We start from the raw sequence: 14,970 nt of genomic DNA, 5'->3' as shown, positions 1-14,970 counted from the left end.
GTTCTGCCAGCTATCTGGCACAAAAATCAACCGGTTCAATCGGTTGAACCGTGCACGACCGGTTTGTGTCATATTCGCCAGAACCCGGTCGGAAATGGCGGACGCATTTCTGGCGTTCGTCTGGGGGCTTGCGCCAGCCATCTGGCAGAATTTCCCCCAGATTTGCCCCAGAATTCTGCCATGATTTATGGCGAATATGACACAAACCGGTCGTGCACGGTTCTACCGATTGAACCGGTTGATTCTGTTGCCAGACAGCTGGCTGAAATTTTGCACGATTTTCGCCAGATTCGTCGGGCGTTACGCAAAACATGGCTAGAATAAGTGTGCCAAGTGTGTCTGAACTGCACGACAAACGTCCGCCTGCGCCAGACACTCAAATTTACCAGATTATTTTCCGAGTGGGAAACCATGGCGGAAATCTGGGGTAAATCTGGGGGAAATTCTGCCAGATGGCTGGCGCAAGCCCCCAGACGAACGCCAGAATTGTGTCCGCCATTTCCGACCGGGTAGTGACGCCATCCCCCTATAGGGGAGTAATTATTGAGGTTTTCAAATTCAAATTCGGTTTTATTGGTGAATAATCAGATACAATAAGTTCTTTTAAGGTACAAAACAGAGTTTTGGAGTTCCTTTCAGCTGTGTGTTACATCATAATCCATATTGGAACAATTGTTGCTTGTAGTTAAGGAGTTACCGAAAGTAAGAAAAAGTTAAGAAAAAAACTTACTAAAATTGCAAGGGAAAGGGGATAGAAATAGAAAAAGCTTAAAACTAGATCACAGTTTTTTATCCTTTATAGATGTGCTTAATCATCAGCTCCCCGAGGGCCAGAAATTGCTCCGCCTTGTTACGGCAGGTCCGAAACCGCGTCATCATCTCCCCCGCGAGAGCAAAGAACTCCGGCAGGGTAAAGAGATCTTCCCCGGTGACTCCTTGCTGGGCCGCATCGCCACTACCGGCAGCGACCACGCTTGCAAACGACCGCCCCCATCCAGGAGGGAACGCTGGGTTGTCCGTTGGAACCGTACACTGGCCAGCTGCAGGAACGGCTGCGCTCGTACTTCGTTGAGAAGGGTGGGATGCTGCTGCTTTCTTCTTCCTCTTTTCCTGCTCCTCGAGGTAGGACTTTCGCGCGACGCATCCGCGGTAATTACCGGTATGGTTACCGCCACAGTTCGCGCACTTTACGCGCGGCTTGGTTTGTTCTGCGTTTTCCCCCAAGTCCGCCTTTCGTGGCAGTGCGCACACCTCCGAGAGGTGTGACTCACCGCACTTCACGCAGCGGGGCCGGAGGTTGCAGTTCCGCGAGCCGTGGCCGAATTTCTGGCAACGGTGACATTGCGCTGCGTCCGTCGCATTTTTGGAGTAAAACCGCCAGTTTACCCAAAAACCGTCCAACGCCTTAGTCCGCCGCAGGTCTTGAATTTTGACGGTGCCGCGGTCGAAGTACAACAGGTACAGTGTGTGTGTACCTGTGACGGTTGTCTTCCGCGAGAGGACTTTTATGTCTCGCGGCGTTATTCCGACACCCGAGAGGTGCTCCTTGAGGACGGAGATCGGGCGGTCTTGATACCCCTGCAAGACGATCTTAACAGCGGTCTTCTGCACGGGGTCGAATGTGTAGAACTTGAAGTTTTGACGCTTCAATTTCTCCACAACCAGGTCGAAGTTCTTTTGGTCAAATGTGAACACTTGCACTGACGATTTACCTATTTTGAGGCAGTACACGAGGCCTTCCAGCTGCTCGTCAACATCGTCCGCCAACGTGTCCAAAACGAAAATTGATGGTGGTCGTCGTTCCTTCGGAGTAATTACTTTTTTTGGCGAAATAACTTTCTTCCGTGCACGACCATCGTCGTCGTCGTCGTCGGTAGTGCTACCGTCGGTGTTGTTGTTGTTGCTTTCCTCGTCACTCAGTCTCGCGAACTTGTTACTGGTGGGAATGTTGGCGGATGTTGAAGCGCCATCGGTCGACGGATTGCCGGAAGTAGCTGAACGGAGCCTTATAGGGCTGCGGCCCTGGACACGGTAATTAGGGTGTAATAACTTGGGGTCGAATCCTTTGGCGCACACACTCCCCGGAGCGATGGCGGTCGACGCGGCGTTGGTTTGTTTACCTTTTTGCACACGGCCGGTAGACGAACTTCGCGGGTTTTTCGAGGCCGCACTCGAACTGCCACGGCCACGGCCGGCCCTTGGCATGCTGTTGGAGCAAACTCGCGGCTAATCACGGTAAATTACGGCGAAAAATTTCGAAAAAACGATAGAGCACTGAGCACTTGGCTGCTGCTTGCACTCGTGCGTACACGGAGGTGGTTTATTGAGGTTTTGCAGCGCGACTGTGTTTCAAATGTAGGTGGCGCCAAAAATGAGGTTACTTGCCAAAACTCGTATTCCTTTCTGCTGAATTGAAGAACAAAATCGCTTATTTCTCATGATTCCCTGCATCAATCTTAATGAAACTGGTTACAGAAGACGAGAAAAACTTTTTGCTTTAAAATAATGAACAAAATTTGTGAACTTTTTCTTCAAAAAACATGTTTTGGAACACGAAAAAATGAGTTTCCCCGTATATATCAATGAAATAAACATTTATATAGTTGATAACAGATGTGTTAACGTTTATTTAACAATTTTTATTGATTTTTGACAGACTCTGTTGCCAAATAGTCCAAATTACTATCTTTTTCTAAATTTACAGATTTCTCATAGAAAAATCAAACAAACCCGAGCAGGGGTAAATAACTCGGGAATACCAAATTTTGGTATTACTTGGGCAAATAACAGCGACCAAAATGTGCCCTTGGTTGCCCAGTAATAGATGGTAAAATACCATGAAATCATACCAAAATCTTGTATGTGTAAGGGCACAACAATACCAAACCATGTTATTCCAAGGGTAAAATAATACCTCAAAATAAAACCATTTCAATACCAAGTTGAGGTCTTCTGGATTTTTGAACATTGCTTGAATACCAAAACTTGGTATTGCCATGGTTTTATTTTTAGGTATTCCCGCGCCCTTGGAAAATCATATTTTGGTATTTCTGTGGTCTTTCACATACATGATTTTGGTATGATTTCATGGTATTTTACCATCTATTACTGGGCAACCAAGAGCACATTATGGTCACTGGTATTTGAACAAGTAATACCAAAATTTGGTATTTTCATACCATTTTTAGTGCAGCAGTTGCAGTTAGTGAAAAAACGGAAATTATTCATATGCAACAGCCAAATCTACTCACCTGATGATTCCATGTTGTTATTAGTGATATTTTTCACCACACCGAATGCATTTGTCATTGATGAACGGCCTGTGCTTGAAGTTCTTGAAGCTTCTGAAAAATAACAAGATTGAAAAATAAGTATTATTAAAATGAAACTGAATTGAAATTCACCAAAATTCATTAATCTGTCGATTGACTCGTTTTTCAAAGTATTTGGTTATCCCGACTTAGAGATATTTCAACGTTTTTGAAAAAAATATTAGTGGGCATATCACACTAATTTTTAAAATCATCTTTAACATTTTTGGGTTTCAAGTCATTTTAGCGCAAAATTAATTAACTCGTAAATTTTTTTTAACAAATTTCCCATAGTTTCAGAGGAATTTGATAAAACACTTTAATACCAAAATAATACCAAAATGTGCCATCCTGACTTAAAAAATTTTCCACAATTTCAAGTCATTTCTGTAGGGGGTATATCAAAAATGTTTAAAATCAAGTTTGAAATTTCCGGTTTTGAATGAAAGCATTCGCTTTGAGACATCATTATAGCGCAAAATTAATTATTTTGTCAAAGTTGGTCAAAATTTTCCCATAGTTGCAGAGGAATTCGATAAAATACTGTAATACCAAAAGAATACCAAAATGTGGTGTTCGATCATTGTCAAATTCTGCAATTTTGCAAAATCAAAACAATACCTTAAATTGGTATGATACCACATTTTGCTCTTGCATAATCCTTAAGACAAATTTTAAAGGGTCCAGGAATACCAAAATTTGGTATTGATACCAGAGAAAGGTATTATTACGCATTTCCCTTGTTATTTACCCATGCTCGGGAATATTGAAAAGTTGTACACCAAATTGTTGGAAATAATTTGTCTCATCCGAATCCGGCATAAGTTTTATAAAAATGTTGATCAGGAAGGAAAAAACACATTTTTTTCAAAAAATTATAGGTTTACGCTATTTGTTCATAGGTGGTGACATGTGTCTTTTAGCTTTGCTGCAAATCTTCCCGGTCGGAAATGGCGGACACAATTCTGGCGTTCGTCTGGGGGCTTGCGCCAGCCATCTGGCAGAATTTCCCCCAGATTTACCCCAGATTTCTGCCATGATTTCTGGCGAATATGACACAAACCGGTCGTGCACGGTTCAACCGATTGAACCGGTTGATTTTTGTGCCAGACAGCTGGCAGAACTTTCGCCCGATTTTCGCCAGATTCATCTGGCGTTACGCAAAACTTGTCTAGGATAAGTGTGCCAAGTGTGTCTGAACTGCACGACAAACGTCCGCCAGCGACAGACACTCAAATTTACCAGATTATTTTCCGAGTGGGTTCTATAGAGCTATCTAAGCCCCATCTCACGCACACTAGTTTACCATTTGTTTTTGCTGGCGGGTACAAATTTTAACCTAAAAACCCTTCGTGTACAAACACGCAATACATGCGCACGTAGATAACTCTATACTCGAAATTTACAGTTTTATTTATTCAATAAAATTCAATTCTGTCGATTGGTGCGTGATCAGGGAGCCCAAATCTATCATACCTTTACAAAACTGAAGCGTTTACTGACATCAACTTCAAAAATGTCGAGTTGTGTTATCGTCAAGCAACTTCTAGACACACTTGGACTTAACATTGTTTCGAAACATATCCTTTAAATTTCACCCCAAAGGGATCCAAACGACAAGTCCACCTTCTTCTAAAACAGCTCAGGCAGGCAAGCTACCTGGAGTCTGGAAACCGTTTCGGCACTCATGCGTAGCAAATACACCTCGCACACGAAGAAGGGGAGCCAAACTTGGTACGAAGACGATGCTGATGATCATCATGATGAGGTTTTTATCTCATCCAGCGCTAGCATAAGTTTTATATTACAGCAATTATTCTTTGACTTTGGCCACGCTATTGTGTGTCGTCCTCCTGTGAACCGTCGCAGATTGTGTGCGGTTAGCCGAAAATAGGATCTTGGGCCCGAAAGGTTTTAGCAAAGGGTCGCCGTCGTGCGTGATGTCTCAATGAGTTATGCTCCAGGGAGGGAAGAAGAAACAAACAGGTTTATGCTATTAAAAGGGTTACCGTAATTAGTGGAAATATGTAGGCAATCGTGACTCAGCGGCAACAGGTCCTGTAGAGATAGGCCGAGTTTGGATCCCGGTTTTTATGAGGTTCCTTTTTTGCTTCATGAAGGAATATGGGACAATCATCCTTCAGGATCGGGCAGTAGCCAGGCAAAAATATGGTACGAAATTTGATACGCGTGTGCACATATGTGTTAGAATACGGCTGCAGCTGGCAGGTTTATTAACAATTGAGGTAATTTATGACGTCAAGTCACTGTACTGCTGCCTGGCAATTGCAGGTCTTCTCTGGTTCAAGTCAGCCTGCCAGCGTGTGGCATTAGAATGTTGTACGAAGGTTAAAAATTTCAAAGTGTTTGAAAATCTTTGAATTTTTGTTTTCTTTATTGCTTTGATGTATTTGGTTTGAGTAAATTTTCAGAGGAGATTTAACATTCTGCATTTTTGGCTTTTTTAACATGTTACAAAAATATTGAACAAAAAACTTAAAACTTTTTCGAAAGCCCGTCGAATTTCCTACAAGTTTCTCTTTGATCACTTTTTGATACGATGCAACGGCTTAGATAAACAGCATTTCAATATTTAAATAACTTACACCCTTCTCAAATGTCTTTCTCGAGTGCAACTGGCTCCATGTCTGGGATTTCTATCTAGATAGAGCAAGATAGCACACGGGCATCGATATGAGCAATTTTCCACCAATCGGAAATTAAGGCGTCCAATTTTTCTGGATTTCTGAATTTCCCGGGAAACGGAAAAAAATATTTTTTGAATTCCGGGAATTCCCGGGAATATAGTAGTTTTGAAATAGTCATGAAATCTATGTTTTATTAAATTTGTTATGTTTTTCAAGCTCCCTATCATAGAATTAGCTTATTACTGTTAATTGGTGATAATCTATACTTCAATCTGAACAAGAACAGCAGTTTTTAGTTAGTTTTAAAAATATTATTTTTTTGTTCTTTGTTTGTGTTTTGGATTTTTAATGATTTTTAATCCAATGTGATTCAATCAAAATAATCTTAAAATTCTTATTAATTTATTTCTTTTATTTTTTATTTGAGACAACTACCAAAGCTTGAAAAAATCATTGAAACTGTAAAAAACAAGAAACGAAAACAAATAAAATCATACCGTCCAATGTTAAATTTCATGTTATGTATAAAACATATTTTACAAATTATCTTTAAAACCATACTGCCAACTAGGGGGAAATCAGGACTGCAGTCTTCATAGGTACAGGATATTTTAGAGCAATAAATTGAAAATCGGTGTTCTAATTGTTTTGTTGATTTAAAAAATATAAGCACATTATGCAAAAAATATTGGCTTGAACAGCTGTCTTAATTCGATTATTATTATTTGCTCCAGATGCCGGTGTTTGATGAAAAATAAAATATCATGATTTTTTTCAAGTTGTAGGGCATCATTGAACGTAAATATTTGAAATACAAATAAAATTGAATGGAAAATATTTAAAGTGCTAGGCATTTTGCAGATCCATATACATATTTTTTTATTATTTCCCAAATAAATGTTGATATATGCCGAATACAAATTTGCTAATGGTTTAAAATTCTTATCGATTACTAAGTATCAAGCTATTGATTTTTTTTTTCAATTTCGGGAATTCCCAGGATAAAATATAGAAAAAATCCCGGAATTCGGGAATTCCCGGTTTAGGGAAAATCCCGGGATTTTTGTCCCGGGAATTCCCGGGATCTTTCCGATGTTTTTTTAAATTGGAATGAAGACTAACATTTCAAATAGGTCAAACATTTAATAAAACTTTTATATGGAATGTTAGAGTTGGTTTTAAAAATATATTAAATAATGTATTTTGAATAGATCAGGAAACGTCTAATTTTCAAAAATTGAAAATAGAACAATTAGTTTCTGAAAAAAATGGAATCAGAAAATAGTAGGCTGTTTTGAAACTTTAAAAAACTTTGATTTTCATTTTTCTATTTCTATGATTCGCAGTATTTCAGCAACCAGAGGTCTTTGGATCTTTGACAATTTTATAGGAAATTTGCTTATCCCTTTGACCATAAACTATTTGAATAAAGGGTAATTCTCTACCAACTCACACGAAATCGGGAAAAGTTGCCCCGACCCCTCTTCGATTTGCGTGAAACTTTGTCCTAAGGGGTAACTTTTGTCCCTGATCAAGAATCCGAGGTCCGTTTTTTGATATCTCGTGACGGAGGGGCGGTACGACCCCTTCCATTTTTGAACATGCGAAAAAAGAGGTGTTTTTCAATAATTTGCAGCCTGAAACGGTGATGAGATAGAAATTTGGTGTCAAAGGGACTTTTATGTAAAATTAGACGCCCGATTTGATGGCGTACTCAGAATTCCGAAAAAACGTATTTTTCATCGAAAAAAACACTAAAAAAGTTTTAAAAATTCTCCCATTTTCCGTTACTCGACTGTAAAAAATTTTGGAACATGTCATTTTATGGGAAATTTAATGTTCTTTTCGAATCTACATTGTCCCAGAAGGGTCATTTTTTCATTTAGAACAAAAATTTTCATTTTAAAATGTCGTGTTTTTTCTAACTTTGCAGGGTTATTTTTTAGAGTGTAACAATGTTCTACAAAGTTGTAGAACAGACAATTACAAAAATTTTGATATATAGACATAAGGGGTTTGCTTATAAACATCACAAGTTATCGCGATTTTACGAAAAAAACGTTTTGAAAAAGTTACTTTTTGCGTTTCTCTTTGTTTCGTCGTCCGTGTCTGTCGCGGGTGACCATGAACGGCCATGATCGATGACGACCAACTTTTTTAAAACTTTTTTTTCGTAAAATCGTGATAACTTGTGATGTTTATAAGCAAACCCCTTATGTATATATATCAAAATTTTTGTAATTGTCTGCTCTACAACTTTGTAGAACACTGTTACACTCTAAAAAATAACCCTGCAAAGTTAGAAAAAACACGAAATTTTAAAATGAAAAATTTTGTTCTAAATGAAAAAATGACCCTTCTGGGACAATGTAGATTCGAAAAGTACATTAAATTTCCCATAAAATGACATGTTCCAAAATTTTTTACAGTCGAGTAACGGAAAGTGGGAGAATTTTTAAAACTTTTTTAGTGTTTTTTTCGATGAAAAATACGTTTTTTCGGAATTCTGAGTACGCCATCAAATCGGGCGTCTAATTTTACATAAAAGTCCCTTTGACACCAAATTTCTATCTCATCACCGTTTCAGGCTGCAAATTATTGAAAAACACCTCTTTTTTCGCATGTGCAAAAATGGAAGGGGTCGTACCGCCCCTCCGTCACGAGATATCAAAAAACGGACCTCGGATTCGTGATCAGGGACAAAAGTTACCCCTTAGGACAAAGTTTCACGCAAATCGAAGAGGGGTCGGGGCAACTGCTGTGTGAGTTGGCGGAGAATTACCCTAAATCTAAAAACTGAAATTTTTCGGTTAAAATTAAACTTAAAGTGCCTATATCTTGAAATTGGTGCCCTTTATCATTACATTTGCAAAGTATTATTTAAATTTTACATTAAAAACTGAAATGAATAAAAAAAATCGGGTATTGTTTTTCTTTACTTTGGCTCATATTTTGTAGTTTTTGTCTCCTTAAAAATTTAAAATATGGATTTTGAGAAATTTTATTGTTGTTTAAAAAGTCATTTAAAAATTGGCCATGTTTTTCCGTTTTTATCCAAATTTTTAGGAATTGAAAAACCAATAGATTGTTGCATTTGTCTTGTCCAATCTCTCTGCGTTTTTCGATGCTTTTTTTAAATGATCCACCCTAGTGAGACCTCCACACACGCCGTCAGAACTGTCGCGTCGAGCTGCGAAATATACCTCATTTCCGTACGCCTGTTCTCACTTTAATCCTTTTGTTCAATTTACCGAAAATCTCATACTTTTTTTTGCTGCTCTCACACGCATGTGTGTGCTATATCAGGTTCGTGCTGTGGGGGCGAGACGCGAGAAAGAACAAATCAAGCAACAAGCAAAACTTGATGAAGAATAAAAGAAAATGCTCAAATTGCCTGCCATAAATAACCTTATTTACCATGGCGGCGGTGGTGGGCCACAGCTGGTGGTGGTAATCCTGGCTGGTTGTGAACCGAGGAACCTGTTCCGTTTCACTCGGGCAATGTGTTATTCTTTTTTTAAGTAGTCTTTTTATATTAACTCATGAAAAAAAAAAATAAGAAAATATTCAATGGTCATGTGACATTCGGTGTCATCAATCACCCAAAGTTATACAAAGCTCTTATTTGCAAAAAAAAGATATGGCTCCAGAGAGGATCGAACTCACGACCTTCGCGTTATTAGCACGACGCTCTAACCAACTGAGCTATGGGGCCAGATAGCGATGATCAGAAATGAACAAATCTTATTGTTTTATTCTCAAGCGGGCAGTCACTTTTCTAGAACTTTCAAGTTTCAAGATATGACTCAAATCTCAAAGCTAAGTCAACTGTCACTAACCAGGTGCACCTTGATCCCAAAACGAGAAACAAACATGGCAACTTTTGCCCTTATCAAGCTGTCATGTATCCACTTTGCCTAACCAAATCCAATAAATATTTTACAAATTGGCTGCTCTGCGCTCTGTTGCCCAATTTGTGCAGCACCTTTTACGGCGCAACCTGGGATTTCGGGTAGTCCTTTTATCCGACCTTTGACGCCCGAATCTGCCGCAGATTGCGAGGGTGACACTTATTGATTTTCGCTGTCGTCGTGTCTGACGGTGACACACGTCAACTTTTGCTTTCCATTTCTTAAGGGATTTTTATTCATTTTCCCACTGTTTCCCTGCTCAAGTTCCACACATGGTTGCACAATTAAGACCAAAATGTGTCACATTTGAAACGTCAAAAGTGTGGCACGAGGCCGCTTGATCCTTTTTTCTTTTCATTTTATGACCAAAAATTAGAAATATTTTCCATTAGTACTTCTATTCCAAATCTCATTTGGTAGCCTTGTAATAAACAATGCTCTATTGTGCATTAACGTTTGCTTGACAGTTGACAGTGACGTGGACGCAACGGGCACGTGATATCCATATCTCCGGGATTTCCAATCCGCTGCCAATGAATGTCTTCGTCAACGTCGCCGAGGGAAATGAAGACATCTCATTTCGATATCACTCACTGTGTCTATCTCTCTGGCCGGGGAACTTTAAGTCAAAGCCAGGGTAGTGGGAATTGCTGTACAACGGAAAAAGTAGTAGGAGGATGGTTTGGATAGAGTTTTGCTTCAAAAGTTTTATTCATCGTAGAAGCTGGCAATGAAGAAAAGGGAAGATTTTTGAGCAGAGGAGGTTGTGTGGGGAAAAAACTTTTAGGAAGGAAGGAAGTATAACATGCTATGAGAGTAATAATATTATAAGATGCAGCACCCGGTGTAGATAAGAAATAACACAAGTTAGGGTTGATCAAAATTTACGATGCATTTTAAAAAACAATCACAGTTCAGTAAATGTAAAATTTACTGTATGTTTTTCATTTTCTACTGTTTAAGAGTAATGTGTTAATCTTTAAATTAGAATGTTAAAAATATTTTGAATCTTTTCAATATTTATGTTTTATTTTCGACTTTGGTAACTTTAATTTTCTTACTGCTTATAATCTAACATAATTTTTGAATTCTTTTCAGCAGTCCAATCGACCAAATCCTTTTTTAATCAATTTTGGTAATAACTACTTTCAATTGCTTGGCAATCACCCTAGAACAGGGGTGCTCAAAGTTTTTGGAGACCGGGCTAAATTTGAAGCTTAAATGAGCTTGCGGGCCAAATTTACAAAAAATATTATTAGAAAAAATTAAATAACGTTATTTTAATTTAAAAGATTTAATAGTTTTTCGAGCCAATTTTTAAATAATGGGGGAGGGGTGGGTTGATCGACGAAAGCTTTGTAACATATTTGCATCAAATTTGATACTTCGATTTCCTCATTTTGTCTGCCTGTAACTGTAATGAGTTCGAATCCCGATGGAAGTGCAATGTAAGTTTTATGGTCAGTTCATCAAAGGGTAATTAAGATTAAGACTTGCAAATTAATAAAGAAAACTTATATTTTTGCAACTATTACAGAATTCTACCTAAGTCAAACTTGAACTTTTTTTTAAAAATATTTCCAAAAATGTTGATGAAGGTTTTGACGATATTTACTAGTTTCACTCACATTGAAATGTGTAAAATTGCTTTAATTATAACATTTTTGAACAAATTATTTGTATTCTATATATATTGATAAATCATAAGTTTTTTTATCAACAGAAAATAAAAAGATTACCATCGAAAATCAAACCATCCACATTAACGACCCCCGGGTCTTTTGTGGTCTCTATTGCAAGTTTCTGCTCGAACCTAGGAGTCCGAAGGCTTGAATGGGGAGAGCACCCACACCTCTTTCTACTCCAAGGAACCTTCCACCCCAGTGTTTGAACTGACGACCTTCGGATTCCAACCGCCGCTAGCGATTCCACCGGAGTAGGTTTGGTTTGGTGTGTTGTTTGTACTTATGGCATGGAGACGACTCCTACACCTGGAAGATTACCATATAATAGATTAAAATAAACCTTAGTTTTGAAAAAGTATAAAATCACTTCACAAATGGTTAACGGGCCATTTTACATGATCATTCAAAATGGGTCCGCGGGCCACAAAATTTCACCTCGCGGGCCACGTTTGGCCTGCGGGTTATACTTTGGTCACCTCTGTCCTAGAATAATTATTTTATTAACTTTTTTTCAATCGATTATATTTTCATACCTTGATAAGGCTGGTACAGATTATATTTAAAATTTTTGTCAACGCCCTCCACCCCCCTTCAAAGTTGAGACGAAAAATCAGGGGCAAAAAATTTTTTTTTTCAGAAAACTTCATAATTTTAATACAAATTTTAGTACAATCAGCTGAAATTGATAAAAAATGCATTCCCCTTCGTTTAAAATCATGTTGATTAGAACATCTTTTGAATTTTGGAAAATTTTCGATGTTCATTTTCGCAAAAAGTTAACATAAACACATTAGAGCAATTCCATGTCAAATAGGGAATCGGTTGTACCCGACCCTCTCCGATTTCAATGAAACTTTATAGTCATGTTATCCTAGGCATATATAAGCCATTTTTGTGTATATGGAGCCAGTTACACTCGATAATGACATTTGAGACGGGCGTAAGTGTTTTACATATTTTTGTATTTCGTAATTTAAATATTGCTGTATCTCGAAGCCGTTGCATCGTATCAAAAAGTGGTCAAAGACAAACTTGTAGGAAATTTAACGCGCTTTCCGAAAAAAATACACTGAAAGAAAAAAAGACTCCACTTTTATGAGATTTTGTGATTTTTAAGTTTAAAAGTCAAATTTGAAGGTGAGCCCACGATTTTTTTTTTCGTTCAATATTTTTGTGAAAATAGCCTAAGATGTTACAAAAAGACTGGCGAAAAATGCAGGATGGAGCAACTCACCTAAAAAAATACAAAAATCATTTACTGAAACAGTTTTTTTGAAAAGTGTTCTAAACGTCAAAATTTTCAAAAGCCGAATACGGGAATCGATTCTCCAGACAATTTTACATAAAAGTCTCCATATTGACCATTATTCTAAGTCCAATCCCTGTGAAGTTACAGCGGTTTTAAAGATAAAAATGTTGAAAAAATAGGGTTTTTGATGGTTTTTGGCAATTTCTATATGACAGACTTGACTTGATTTCTATATGACAGATTTTTCAGTTTCGAAAATATTTTTACCGGAAAGCTCGTCCGATTTCCCATATGTTTGTCTCTGACCACATTTCAATTGGATGTATGGGCTTACAGATATAAGCTAATTTACTATCCAGGTTACTATACTACACTGAAAAAATATTATGTTTTCAGTTATGAGCAATGTAATTAGCTTATATCTGGAAGCCCATACATCCAATTGAAATGTGATCAAAGACTAACTTATGGAAAATTCAACGAGCTTTCCGGTAAAAATATTTACGAAACTGAAAAATCAAGTCTGTCATATAGAAATTGCCAAAAACCATAAAAAACCTATTTTTTCAACATTTTTATCTGTAACTTCACAAGCATTGGACTTAGGACAATGGTTAATATGGAGACTTTAATGTAAAATTGTCTGGAAAATCGACTCTAGAGTTCGGTTTTGGAAAATTTTTACGTTTAGAGCAAAAAAACAGTTTCAGTAAATGATTTTTGTATTTTTTTAGGTGAGTTGCTCCATCCTGCATTTTTCGTCAGTCTTTTTGTAACATCTTAGGCTATTTTCACAAAAATTTTGAACGAAAAAAAATCGTGGGCTCACCTTCAAATTTGACTTTTAAACTTAAAAATCAAAAAATCTCATAAAAGTGGAATGTTTTTTTCTTTCAGTGTATTTTTTTTCGGAAAGCCCGTCAAATTTCCTACCAGTTTGTCTTTGACCACTTTTTGATACGATGCAACGGCTTCGAGATACAGCAATACTTAAATTACGAAATTCAAAAATATTTAAAATACTTACGCCCCTCTCAAATGTCATTATCGAGTGTAACTGGCTCCATATACACAAAAATGGCTTATATATGCCTAGGATAACATGACTACAAAGTTTCATTTAAATCGGAGAGGGTCGAGAAAAAAGTACCTAAAATATTCCTGTTTTGGGCTGGAATTGCTTTACTTATAAACATAGAGGCAAAGATTTAAAATCCAATCAGCGACAAATGAAGAGTTGAATTCAAGGATGCCAGATGCACAGACATTTTTTGAGGTGCACTGACTTTTAAAAAACTTCATTTAACTAAAATTGTGTAAACATATCAATCAAAACATATTTTGTCAGTCTTCATATGCTTTAGAACGCAATTTCTGATGGAAAACATACATAAAGCCATTCGATTTTATTAATGCTTTTTTGATTCTCAAATTCATAAAAGGTTAATCAAACTTGTATGGAAATCGCAACATTTGCAATTGATGACATGACCACTGAGTTGGGGAGCCCAAACTTCACAAAAAACGTCACAGCCTAGAAATTAAAACCAAGTTGGTTAAAATAAGATGACTATTTCGTCCAAATTTAGAGGCAAGTTATTTTTTATAATAAATACTTAAAAACCTAACTAACTTAAAAGTCCAAGAAGGCATGTTTCAGGAAATTTAATTTTTGAAGACTTTTTCAATAAAGAGAATGTATTCCACAAAGTAATTAAAATTTTGATATTGAACATGGATTTTAACTATGCATTTTTTGCATTTTTAAAATTTGTTGTAACGTTTTCAAATTAGTGTCAACATATCAATATTTTTGATAAAAAATTGCAAAATTCAACTCTCGATTCCCAGGAAATTTGAAATCTCGAGAATCGTCACTCTCTGTTCGTTGTTAATGTTTTTCAAAGTTTATATTTTTTGAAAATGTTGATTTATTTATTCAGGATTTTTATTTGCGCATCCCTTCACTCTGTTTCAAAATTCATCACACGAGGCCAAAGTGACGGATTAAATTATCATATCAGCAGCAGCTCCGGCTCGAGACACTGAGTTTTTTTTTGTGCGGTTTTCTGGGAGCTTCTGTTTCGACACCAGTCGAACCGTTTCTTCAAAATGCAAAAAAAGGACACGTGCTGTTTTTCCTTTTCTTTTGAACGATATGTATTT

General features: G+C 37.3%; 1 protein-coding gene and 1 non-coding gene across 8 annotated transcripts in view; one reads left to right on the top strand and one right to left on the bottom strand.

Moving 5' to 3' along the window:
• The window catches only part of LOC120417143 (protein winged eye), a 370,323-nt gene that overhangs the window by 55,977 nt on the left and 299,376 nt on the right, over positions 1-14,970 (top strand). The window lies entirely within an intron of this gene.
• On the bottom strand, positions 9,601-9,674 carry Trnai-aau (transfer RNA isoleucine (anticodon AAU)). Its single transcript has one exon. It is a non-coding gene; the product is annotated as a tRNA-Ile (tRNA).

This window comes from Culex pipiens, chromosome 3 (assembly GCF_016801865.2).
Source record: "Culex pipiens pallens isolate TS chromosome 3, TS_CPP_V2, whole genome shotgun sequence".
Lineage (NCBI taxonomy): Eukaryota > Metazoa > Arthropoda > Insecta > Diptera > Culicidae > Culex > Culex pipiens.
Note: the sequence above shows the minus strand (reverse complement) of the source record. Positions and strands in the feature narration are given on the sequence as shown.